General features: G+C 36.9%; 4 non-coding genes across 4 annotated transcripts; all 4 read right to left on the reverse strand.

Moving 5' to 3' along the window:
* Nucleotides 1-2,639: 2,639 nt before the first annotated feature.
* On the reverse strand, nt 2,640-2,712 carry TRNAK-UUU (transfer RNA lysine (anticodon UUU)). Its single transcript has one exon. It is a non-coding gene; the product is annotated as a tRNA-Lys (tRNA).
* A 1,325-nt stretch (nt 2,713-4,037) lies between these two features.
* On the reverse strand, nt 4,038-4,110 carry TRNAK-UUU (transfer RNA lysine (anticodon UUU)). The gene has a single exon. It is a non-coding gene; the product is annotated as a tRNA-Lys (tRNA).
* A 3,115-nt stretch (nt 4,111-7,225) lies between these two features.
* Nucleotides 7,226-7,298, reverse strand: TRNAK-UUU (transfer RNA lysine (anticodon UUU)). The gene has a single exon. It is a non-coding gene; the product is annotated as a tRNA-Lys (tRNA).
* A 940-nt stretch (nt 7,299-8,238) lies between these two features.
* Nucleotides 8,239-8,311, reverse strand: TRNAK-UUU (transfer RNA lysine (anticodon UUU)). Its single transcript has one exon. It is a non-coding gene; the product is annotated as a tRNA-Lys (tRNA).
* Between the last annotated feature and the right edge of the window lie 5,026 nt (nt 8,312-13,337).

A 13,337-nucleotide genomic window follows, 5' to 3' on the forward strand; every position in this document is an offset into this window, starting at 1 on the left:
CTGGTAGTAGGGTGGCCAAGGCACCAGCCACCTATTGAGATACTACCCCTTATTGCCTTATTCTATGTTTGGGTTCCCCCAGGTCCCTCAGTGTGAGGCACCTCGTATATCCACCAGAGAGTTGCTAATGCATCTTCTGGTGTATTTTGCATCTTCCAGTCTTGGATGGTCTGGGATGCATCTTAGGTATTTATCGAGCTTATTCTTAAACACATCTACGCTCACTCCTGATATGTTTCTTAGATGAGCTGGCAGCCCATTAAATAGTCGCTGCATTATCGATGCTGGTGCGTAGTGGATTAATGTCCTGAGCGCCTTCCTAAGTTTTCCTGGTATAGTTTTGGGCACTATTAATCTACCTCGGCTTGCTCTTTCTGATATTTTTAGCTTCATGATGTTTTCAGTAATTCCTTCTATTTGCTTCCATGCTTGTATTATCATGTAGCGTTCTCTTCTCCTTTCTAGACTGTATAGTTTTAAAAATTGCAGTCTTTCCCAGTAGTCAAGGTCCTTAACTTCTTCTATTCTAACAGTATAGGACCTTTGTACACTCTCTATTTGTGCAATATCCTTTTGGTAGTGTGGGTACCATATCACATTGCAGTACTCGAGTGTACTAAGTACATAAGTTTTATAAAACATAATCATGTGTTCAGCTTTTCTTGTTTTAAAGTGTCTGAATAACATTCCCATTTTTGCTTTACATTTAGAAAACAGTGTTGCTATTTGGTCGGTGCATAGCATACTCCTATTTAACATTACACTAAGGTTTTTAATTGCTTCCTTGTTTGTGGAGAGGTATTGGGTTCTTTGACTGGCTAGATAGTACTACATTGGAACCCTCTCTGATCATGGTTCATTTACCCTTTGCCAACATATACATCAAATAGTCTGGCTTATTCTCTCCACATTCTCCTCTTTCCTCATACCTGACAGCAATTATATAACCAAAAATTTCTTTAATATGGGATTAACTACTGCGCTGTAATTGTTCAGTGGCTACTTTCCTCTTGGTAAAGATAGAAGAGAGACTTTAGGTATGGTAAGCAGCTTTTCTAGGAGGACACTCCAAAAGATTGTCCACTAGACTTTTTAGTAGCGCTATAGCTTATGTACCATGGTCTTCTACTCTCTTGGGTTAGAGTTTTCTTGCTTGAGGGTAGACTAAAGCCCAATATTCTATTAGTTTCCATATTATCTTTATTTATTCGGCTATTTCCCTGTTGGAGCCCCTGGGTCTATAGAATTCTACTTTTCCATCTAGGGCTATAGTTTAGAAAGTAATAATAATAATACAGCCATAATGTAAATAAACTCCAGTGGTTATTGAAGAACATTCAATAACTCGAGGACAATTTTCTTCTATAATTTTCAGGCATGACATGTTTAGATGCTTGTAAAAAGGAAAGTTCTACTCTATTAACTTCGTCTGTGATGATTAGCTGCTTTACTTCATTGCAATTCCCTTTTCCTTAGATGGCAGAATAAAAAGCTTGAAAATATATTTTCCCAAACAGGGACTTGAACCGTGGACCCTTAGAAGCGAAGCAGGAAATTAGAATAGAAAGCAATAATGAAAGGGTTCTTACTTGCCCTGATTCTATTACTTTTGTGAACAAGAAAACATTCATAAAGATAATATAACTCATAATGGTCTCCAGAGAGGGTAGTCATTTGTTGCACACACAAATATTGTCTCCTGTACATATTGAGAAAATAGTTAGCTTATCATCTCCAAAAGTTGAAGAAGTTTCGTTTCGTTAGAGGAGTCCTTTAAAAATATGGATGATAACGAGATGGTTGAATGGGCCCTATCCAATTCTCCATGAACTAGAATTTCTTTCCTCCATCAGCATTTTCCAAGAGGGGAGAAAGTTTATTGGTAGTTGGTTGGTCAAGGTACCAGCCAGTTGTTGATATACTACCCCTAGAGAGTTATTCGGCCCTTTAACTGGCCAGATAGTTCTACACTGGATCCCCAGAAGGCTAAGGCTTATTTTTCCTTTGCCTACACATACAACGAATGGTCTAGCTTATTATTTACACATTCTCGTCTTTCCTCATACATCTGACAACACTTACATAACCGAAGATTTCTTCACCAAGGGGTTAACTAATGCACATTAATTGTTCAGTGGCTACTTTCCTCTTAGGGTAGACTCTTTAGCTATGGTAAGCAGCTCTTCTAGGCGAAGGACACTCCAAAATCAAACCACTGTTCTCTAGTCTTGTGTGGTGCCATAGCTTCTATACCAGGGTCTTCCACTTTCTTGGGTTAGAGTTCCCTTGGTTGAGTGTATACTGAAGCACGATATTCTATTGGTTTCCTTATTTCGTTCTCCCACTGAGCTATTTTCCCTGTTGGAGCCCTTGGGCTTAGAGCCATCCTGTTTTTCAAACTAGGGTTGTTGCTTGGTAAGTAATAATAATAATAATTCGAAAATATGAATTATCTCCAGTGATTATTGAAGAAAATTTGATAACTCAAGGACAATTTTCTTCAAGAATTTTACAGACATGACATGTTTAGATATAGGAGGGAAAGTTTTCTCCTCTGTTACCTTCTACCTGTGATGCTTAGTTGCTTTACTTCATTGAAATTCCTTCAGATAACAAATGACAAAGCTTGAAAATATATTCGCCCGGACAGGGACTTGAACCCTGGACCCTTAGGTTAAAAGCCTAATGCTCTACCGACTGAGCTATCCGGGCTTGATTATTATCAAAATAAGCTTTTTAAATGCCTCTATTTTCATAATGAATCTTAAATGGACTTTTTTTCTAAAACATCTCCAGTTACTTCTCTCCATTTTTGCCGTACTTCTTTCATCCTCTGTCTCACAGTTTTTTTTAGTACCCCCTCCTCTGTTATTATTGATCCCAAGTAGCTAAACTCATTGCTCTGGTCTAGCACTGAACCATCTTCCACTTGAATGTTTACTCGATGAAAAAGGCATTTAAAAAGAAAGAGGAGATCAAAGGTAAACCAAGAGAAGCAGGAAGTTGGAATTGAAACCAATATTGAAAGGGCTCTGGCTTGCCCAAAATCTATTGCGATAGTGAGCGACAACTAAACATTCATAAACAGAGAATATAGCCCCGGATGGTCTCTAGCTAGGGTAGCTATTTGTTGCAGACACAAAATGCTGTCTTCCATAGAAACTAGTTAACTTACTATGTCTAAATGTTGAAGAAGTTTGTTTTCATTGGAGAAATCCTTTGAAATAAATATGGATGCTGACGAGAAGGTTAAATATGGGCCCTTTCAAATTCCCGATGAACTAGAATTTCTTTCCTCCATCAGCATTTGGTGAAAGGGGATAAAATTTGCTGGTAGTAGGTTAGCCAAGGCATCAGCCACCTGTTGCGATACTGCCCCTGGAGAGGGATTGAGTGCTTTGACTGGCCAGATAATACTACATTGGATCCCTCTCTAGTTATTTCTCATTGTTCCTTTGCCTACATATACACCGAATGGTCTAGCCTATTCTTTACATATTCTCCTATTTTCTCACACCTGATAAATCTTAGGTAACCAAAAATTTCTTCACTAGAGGATTAACTACTGCAATGTAATAGTTTAATGGCTACTCTCCTCTTGGTAGGGGTAGAAGAGACTCTTTAGCTATGGTTAATCAGCTCTTTTAGGAGAAGGACACTCCAAAATCAAAACTACTGTACTTTAATCTTGGTTATGCGATAGGTTCTGTACCATGGTCTTCCACTGTCGCTGGGTAGAGTTCCCTTGCTTAATTGTTCACTAAAGAACACTATTCTATTTGTTTCCTTATTTCTTTTCGTCACTGGGCTACTTCCCCTGTTGAAGCCCTTGGGCTTATAGCCATCCTGCCAGTCAACCTCCAGTGGTTATTGAAGATCAAGGGCATAATTTTTCTTCCAGATTTTTCCAAGCATGACATGTTTATATGTGTGTAGAAAGGAAAGCTATCTTATTTTAAGTTTTGTCTGTGATGCTAGGTTACTTTACTTAATTGAAATTCATTCAGATAACAGATGACAAAGCTTGAAAATATGTTCGCCCGGACAGGGACTTGAACCCTGGACCCTTAGGTTAAAAGCCTAATGCTCTACCGACTGAGCTATCCGGGCTTGATTAATATAACAATGTCAAGCTTTTTAGATGCTTTTATTTTCATTATGAATCTTTAATGCCATTTTCTTCTTGTCAGCTACTTCTCTCCATGTTCACCTTGCTTCTTTCACTCAATGTCTCACTGCTTTCTCAGTACCTCCCTCCTCTGTTATTATTGATCCCAAGTAGTTGAACTCATGGTTCTGTTTTAGTACTATACTATCTTCCACTTGAATGCTTATTTGATGAAAAAGGCGTTTAAATAGAATGAGAAGCTCAAAGGTAAACCAAGAGAAGCAGGAGATTGGAACTGAAAGCAATAATGAAAGGGCTCTGGCTTGCCCAGAATCAATTGCTAGGGTGAGCAACAAGTAAACATTCATAAACAGAGAATATAGCCCATGATGGTCTCTAGATAGGGTAGCCATTTGTTGCAAACACATAATGCTGTCTTCTATGCAAATTGTAAAACTAGTTATCTTACTTATCTGGTAGCCATTTGTTGCAGACACACAATGCTGTCTTCCATGCAAATTGAGAAACTAGTTAGCTTACTTATCTGGTAGACATTTGTTTGAAACACACAAACGCTGTCTTCCATAGAAAAGTTGAAGTTTCGTTTTGTTAGAGGAATCCTTGGAAAAAATATGGATGATGACGGAATGGTTGAAGATGGGCCCTTTCCAACTCCCCATGAAATAGAATTTCTTCCCTCCATCAGCATTTTCTGAGAGGGGAGAATGTTTACTATTAGTAGGTTAGCCAAGCCACCAGCCACTTCTTGAGATTCTACCGCTAGAGTTATTAGGTCCTTTGACTGGCCAGATGGTACTATATTGGATCCCTTTCTGTTTACGACACATTTTTTCTTTGCATACATATACACGAAATAGTCTGGCCTAGTCTTTACACATTCTCCTCTTTCCTCAAATATCTGACAACGCTTAGATAACTGTAAATATCTTCACTAAGGGGTTAAATAGTGCACTGTAATTATTCGATGGCTACTTTTCTCTTGGTAAGGGTGGAAGAGACTCGTTAGCTATAGTATGCAGCTCTTCTAAGAAAGGGATACTCTAAAATCGAACCACTGTTCTCTAAGTCTTGGGTAGTAGTGCCATAGCTTCTGTACCATGGCCAGATAGTACCACATTGGATCCCTTTCTGTTAAGGCCACAGTTTTTCTTTGCTTACATATAGAGGAAATAATCTGGCCTATTCTTTACACATTCTCCTCTTTCCTCAAATACCTGACAACACTTAGATAACCGTAAATTTCTTCACTAGGGGGTTAAATAGTGACCTGTAATTATTCAGTGGCTACTTTTCTCTTGGTAAGGGTAGAAGAGACTCGTAAGCTATGGTAAGCACCTCTTCTGGGAGAGAGACACTAAAATCGAACTACTGTTCTCTAGTCTTGAGTGGTAGTGCCATAGCTTCTGTACCATGGCCTTCCACTGTCCTGGGTTACGAATTTGTTTGCTTGAGTGTACACTTAAGCACGCTATTCTATTTGTTTCCTTATTTCATTTCCTCATTGGGCTATTTTCCCTGTTGGAGCCCTCGGGCTTATGGCCACCCCGCCAGCCAACCTGCAGTGGTTATTGAAAAATATTCAATAACTCGAGGGTATAATTTTCTCTTAGAATTTTTCAAGCATGACTAGTTTGAGATGTGTGTAGAAAGGAAACTTATCCTATACCAACTGCTGTATGTGATGTTTAGTTGCTTTACTTCATCGAATTTCCTTTAGATAACAGATGACTAAGCTTGAAAATATATTCGCCCGGACAGGGACTTGAACCCTGGACCCTTAGGTAAAAAACCCTAATGCTCTACCGACTGAGCTATCCGGGCTTGATCAATATAATAATGACAAGCTTTTTAAATGACTTCATTATGAGTCTCGGTATTATTTTATTGTCTAAAACAACCCCATTTACTTTTCTCCATTTTACCACGCTTCTTTCACTCACTGTCTCACTGCTTTCTCAGTACCTCATTCTTCTGTTATTACTGATCCCAAGTAGTTAAACTCATTGTTCTCTTTTAGCACTGTACCATCTTCCACTTGAATGTTTAATTGATGGAAAAGGCATTTAAAAAGAAAGAGGAGATCAAAGGTAAACCAAGAGAAGCAAAAAATTGGAATTGAAAGCAATAGTGTAAGGGCACTGGCCTGCCCAGGGTCTATTGCTAAAGTGAACAAGTAAACATTCATTAACAGAATATAGCTCATGATGGTCTCCAGATAGGGTATCCATCTGTTGCAAACACACAAATATTGACCTTCATACAAATTGTGAAACTAAGTTAGCCTACTATATCCAAAAGTTGTAGTAGTTTCGTTTAGTTTGAGGAACCCTTTGTGAAAAAAGCATATTCTTAGAGGGGAGAACGTTCACTGGTAGTAGGATGGCAACGACACAAGCTACCTGTTGAGATAATTCGGATGGAGTTATTGGGTCCTTTGACTGGCTAGATAGTACTACATTGGATCCCTCTCTGGTTATGGCTCATTTTAACTTTGCCTACAAATAAACAAAATAGTCTGGCCTATTCTCTACCCCAAAATTTCCTTAGTAAATGATTAACTACTGCACTGTAATTGTTCAGTGACTTCTTTCCTATTGGTAAGGGTAGAAGAGACTATTGATAAGGTAAGCAGCTCTTCTAGGAGAAGAATACGCCAAAATCAAACCACTGTCCTCTAGTCTTGGGTAGCGCCATAGCTTGTGTACCATGGTCTTCCACTTGTCTTAGGTCTGAGTTCTCTTGCTTGAGTGTACACTAAAGCACAATATTCTATTTGTTTTTCTATCATCTTTCCTCACGGGGCTATTTCCCTGTTGGAGCCCCAGGGCTTATAGCATCCTGCTTTTCCATCTAGGGTTATAGCTTAGCAAATAATAATAATAATAATAACGCCATAATATGAATAAATTCCAGTGGTTATTGAAGAACATTCAATAACTCGAGGACAATTTTCTTCTATAATTTTCCTGGCATGATATATTTAGATGTTTTTAAGAAGGGAAAGTTCTACTCTATTAACTTCCGTCTGTGATGCATAGTTGCTTTACATCACTGAAATTTCTTTAGATAACAGATGACAAAGCTTGAAAATATACTCGCCCGAACAGGGACTTGAACCCTGGACCCTTAGGTTAAAAGCCTAATGCTCTACCGACTGAGCTATCCGGGCTTCATTGATATAGAAATGACAATCTTTTTAAATGCTTCTATTTTCACTATGATTCTTAAATGGCCTTTTTGCTTGTCTAAAATAACTCCGGATATCTCTCCACATTTTTACCATGCTTCTTTCACTCACTGCCTCACTGCTTTCTCCGTACCTCCCTAATCTGTTATTATTGATCCCAAGTAGATAAACTGTTTTAGCACCGTTCCATCTTAAACTTGAATGATGTTTTTATGAAAAGGGCATTTAAAAAGACCCAGGAGCTCAAAGTTATACCAAGAGATACAGGAAATTGGAATTGAAAGCATCAATGTAGGGGTTTTGACTTGCCCTGATTCTATTACTATTGTGAACAACAAGTAAAAATTTATAGACAGAGAACATAACTCATGATGGTCTCCATATAGGGTAACCACTTGTTGCAGACACACAAATTGTTGTCTTCCATACAAATTGTGAAACTAATTAGCTTACTTATCTGATAGACTTTTGTTGTAGACATACAAAAATCTGTCTTCCATACAAATTGTGAAACTAATTAGCTTACTTATCTGATAGACTTTTGTTGTAGACATACAAAAATCTGTCTTCCATACAAATTGTGAAACTAGTTAGCTTACTATGTTCAAAAGTTGCAGAAATTTCGTTTTATCAGAGGAATCCTTTGAAAAGAATTATGATGTTGACGAAATGTTTGAACATGGGCCCTTTCCTATTCCCCATGAAATAGCATTTCTATCTTGCATCAGTATTTCCAGTGGTTATTGAAGAACATTTGACACCTCAAGGACTTAATTTTCCTCTAGAATTTTCCTGCAGGACATGTTTACATGTGTAGAGAAGAGAAAGTTCTCTCCTCTGTTGCCTTCTGTCTGTGATGCTTAGTTGCTTTACTTCATTGAAATTCCTTTAGATAACAGATGACAAAGCTTGAAAATATATTCGCCCGGACAGGGACTTGAACCCTGGACCCTTAGGTTAAAAGCCTAATGCTCTACCGACTGAGCTATCCGGGCTTGATTAAAATGGTAATGACAAGTTTTTTAAATGCCTCTATCTTCATTAAGAATCTCAATGGCATTTTTGTTGTCTAAAAGAACTCAAGCTACTTGTCTCCAGTTTTGCCTTGCTTCTTTCACTCACTGTCTCACTGTTTTCTCAGTACCCTCTCCTCTGTTGTTATTGATCCAAAGTAATTAAACTCATTGTTCTGTTTTAGCAATGTACCCTCTTCCAATTAAGGGTTTACTTGATGGAAAAGGCGTTTAAAAAGAATGAGGAGCTCAAACTTGAAACAAAAGAAGCAGGAAATGAAAATCAAAGGCAGTAATGAAAGGGCTCTGACTTGTCCTAATTCTATTACTGTGTGAACAAGTTAATATTCATAGACAGATAATATAACTCATGTTGGTCTCTAGATAGGGTAGTCATTTGTTGCACACACATATGCTGTCTCCTGTACAAATTGTGAAACTAGGTAGCTTACTATGTCCAAAAGTTGAAGTTTCGTTTTGTTACAGGAATCCTTTAAAAATATGGATGATGACGAGATGTTTGAATATGGGCCCGATCCAATTCTCCATGAACTAGACTTTCTTTCCTCCATCAGCATTTTCTGCGAGGGGAGAAAGTTTACTAGTAGTTGGTTGGTCAAGGCCCCAGCCACTTGTTGATAAACTAACCCCGGAGAGTTATTGGGTCCTTTGACTGGCCAGATAGTTCTACATTGGATCCCACTAATGTTAAGGCTCATTTTTCTTTTTCCTACATATACACCGAAAGCTCTAGCCTATTCTTTCCACATTCTCCTCTTTCCTCATACATCTGCCAACACTTACAAAACAGAACAATTCTTCACTAAGGGGTTAACTACTGCATGGTAATTGTTCCGTGGCTACTGTCCTCTTAGTACGGGTAGAGACTATTTAGCTATGGTAAGCAGCTCTTCCAGGAGAAAGATACTCCAAAATCAAACCACTGTTCTCTAGTCTTGGGTAGTGTCATAGCTTCTATTCTATAACAGGGTCTTCCTCTGGTTTAGTGTACACTAAAACACGATATTCTATATGTTTCCTTATTTCGTTCCATCACTGTGCTTTTTTCCCTGCTGGAGCCCCCGACTTATAGCCATCCTGTCTTACCAACTAGGGTTATACTTTGTAAGTATTAATAATAATACTCACAAAATATAAATGATCTCAAGTGTTAATTGAAGAAAATTTGATAACTCAAGGACATCATTTTCTTCTATAATTTTACAGGCATAACATTTAGATGTGAGCAGAAGGGAAAGTTCTCTCCTCTGTTATCTTTCGGCTGTGATGCTTAGTTGCTTTACTTCATCGAAATTCCTTTACATAACAGATGACAAAGCTTGAAAATATATTCGCCCGGACAGTCAAAGTCAAAGTCAAAGTCAAAAACCTTTATTCCATTATAAAATGGTTATTCTGTTACATAACAATATAAATTACTTACATAAAATTCACAATAATTGGATTGTAAAAATTTAGGATATATATACATTCAAGAAAAATTTAAAAAATATTGCTTAAGTTTCTTTTTGAATAAATCAGAACTAACATTTATATATTTTCTTATTTCCAGAGGTAGTTTATTCCAGCAAGCTGGGCCCCTTATTGCCATTGAGCGTGAACCCAAATCAGTTCGATAGCTGTCTACATATAGATTTTCATTCTGTCTGGTTAATGCATTCCTACAATTACCAACTGTAGGAAATGTGTATAGCCAGTTGGGATATTCTTTTCTCAAACTTTTAAAAACAAAAACACAAACATCGTACATACACTTTTCTTTTAATTTTATCCACTTTAATTGCTGGAGGGTTGGGGTGATGTGATCGTGTTTTTTCACCCCAATAACGGCTACTCTACCAGCAAAGTTTTGGATATTTTGAGCTTTTTCCATGTGCATATCATTAGTAGACCCCCATATCTTAATACAGTAGTTTATTACACTCAAGACCAGACTTTCCACAATCAAAGCTCGAGTAGTATCATCAAAGTAATCTTTTACTCTACTTAAATACATTAGAATGCCACTAACTTTTCTACTCAGCTCGTCAATGTGAGTACTGAATGTCATGTACCTGTCCATGTGTAGACCTACATTTTTTACATGTTGACTTATCTTTACTTCATCACCATCGCATTTTATTATAATGTCATTTGGAATTTTGCTAATATACTGTGAGCTACCCACAAACATGCACTGTGTTTTAGTGGCATTTAATAATAGCCCTTTTCTTAGAAAATATTTCTTAATTTTGAGCAATATTAGTTCAGCCCTTTTTATCAAGCCATCTAAATTTTCTATTTGATCAACCAAAAGAACTTGGGTGTCATCAGCGTATTGAATTAGCAAGCAGTTTTCTATGTATTTAATCATGTCATTAACGTAGACTAAAAACAGAATTGGACCTAGGACAGATCCCTGTGGGACTCCAAATTCAACCTTTTCAATGCAAGAATTTACGTCTCCTAATCTAACTACCGGACTTCTATCCTTCAAGTAATCCTGAAACCAGAACGTATCAATGTAATGTTCCTTAAGAGATTTACACAATTCATCATGGTTGACACTATCAAATGCCTTTGATAGGTCACATAAAATTAATATGGAAACTTTTTTTCTATCAATATTTTTATAAATTTCATCTGTTAATTTCATCAAAGCTGTTTCTGTTGATAAACCTTTACGGAATCCATGCTGACTGTTAGAAATCAAATTATTTTTTTCTAGATGTTCCATTAACTGATTACATACAATCTTTTCTATTACTTTCGATATTACGGGAAGGATAGAAACAGGTCTATAATTACCAGGGTCGTCCTTGTCTCCTTTCTTGTGAAGAGGGTCTACGAGGGGTTGTTTCCAAATAGAAGGATATTTCCCAGTTACAATCGATGTATTTATGATAACCGTGATATAATATGCAATAACTGTAAGGGAATCTTTTAGAAAACTAGTAGGAATACCATCCGTTCCGTAAGCATTACTATTATTCAAACTCTTAACTGTTAATATTATTGTTTCTACTGTAACTGGTTGCGGTCTAAACAATCTTATATTATTGCCAAAATTATTTTGAGTGTTTCTAATATCTTCATTTTCGTACTTTTGTAGAATTTCCTGCGTTTTATCATAAGTTATTTTTCCTACATTAGCAAAGTATTGGTTAAATTGATCTGCTCTAGCTTTTGGGTTGTCGTATTCAATCTTTTTATTTGTTTTAGTAGATACAATATTATTCATAATTTTCCATGTTTCTCTGCGAGATTTACTTTTCTTGATCTTGTCTTTGTTATAATAAGCTTTGGCAGTACGCATCTTAGAATTGATGAGTTTTTTCATTTCCTTATACGAATTGTTAAGATTTTCATCATGTCTATTGTGTTTAAGCCTTTCTTGCATTTTGTCCCTTTCAATCATACTGTTTTTGAGATCATTGTCTATCCAAGGTGCACTGGGTCTCCTTATTTCCTTCGTGGTTATTGGGGCACATTTATCTAAGGCACTATTATATACTTTATTGAAAATTCCTGTTTGAATATCTGTGTCATCAGTATGCATGATTGTATCTAAAATTATTTTCTGGTCTAGCAATGTATTGCACAAAAAATCTGCAGAATAATATTTTAAACACCTAGAGGTTACCGTGACTGGTTTACGTTTTGGCTTCTTAATATCTATGATAAATGAAATATGTTCATGGTCAGCTACAATACTTGGATTTACCTCAATTTTAATGACACTTTCCTGCTTGTTTGTTATTAACACGTCTAGTAGTGTGGATGAGATGGGGGCTAACTCTAGTAGGTTTATTAATCATTTGATTTAATTTGGTGACTCTTAAAATATTATGTATCTTTGCTGAACTTAACATCAAATCATCATTTAGATCACCTATTACATAAATTGATTTATTCTTTAGAGAAATCATTCTCAGACATTCCAAAATATAGTTAAAAGTATCATTTGAAGCATGCGGATGTCTATATAAGCAACCAATGATAACAGAAGGTAGCTTACGAGATTGTACAGAGCCAAACCTCTTCTACCCCCTCTACTCTTTGAACATTAAGATTACAAATATTAACAGAAAGGTTATTTTTTACATAAATACAACAACCTCCACCTCTTCCTTTGTCACATCTATGTATTGTATAGTTAGGAAATTCAATGAGTGAATCGACAACATTCGGGGTAGGGACTTGAACCCTGGACCCTTAGGTTAAAAGCCTAATGCTCTACCGACTGAGCTATCCGGGCTTCATTGATATAATAATGACAGACTTTTTAAATGCCTTAATTTTCATTAGTAATCTTAAATAGCCTTTTTTTTTCGTCTAAAATAACTCAAGCTGCTTCTCTCCATTTTGTCTATGCTACTTTCACTTACTGCCTCAATGTTTTCGCGGTACCTCCCTCCTCTGTTTTTCTAGATCCCAAGTAGTTAAACTCATTGTTCTGTTTTAGCACTGTACCATCTTCCACTTGAATGTATATTTGATGGAAAATGCATTTAAAAAGACTGAGGAGCTCAAATGCAAACCAAAAGAAGCTGGAAATTAGAATCGAAAGCAATAATGAAAGGGTTCTGACTTGCCCTGATTCTATTACTTTTGTGAACAACAAGAAAACATTCATCAACAGAGAATGTAACTCATAATTGTTTCCAGATGGGGTAGTCATTTGTTGCACACATAAATGATGTCTCCTATACAAATTGTGAAACTGGTTAGCTTACTATCTCCAAAAGTTGAAGAGGTTTCGTTTTGTTGGAGGAATCCTTTAAAAATATGAATGATGACGGAATGGTTGAATGGGGGCCTTTTCCAATTCTCCATGAACTAGAATTTCTTTCCTCCATCAGCACTTTCTGAGAGGGGAGAAAGTTTACTGGATGGTTAAGACACCAGCCACTTGGTGATATACTACCCCTAGAGAGTTATTGGGTCCTTTGACTGGCCAGATAGTTCTAAATTGGATCCCAAAAGGTGAGGGCTCATTTTTCCTTTG

Source organism: Palaemon carinicauda, chromosome 11 (genome assembly GCF_036898095.1).
Source record: "Palaemon carinicauda isolate YSFRI2023 chromosome 11, ASM3689809v2, whole genome shotgun sequence".
In the NCBI taxonomy this organism is placed as follows: domain Eukaryota; kingdom Metazoa; phylum Arthropoda; class Malacostraca; order Decapoda; family Palaemonidae; genus Palaemon; species Palaemon carinicauda.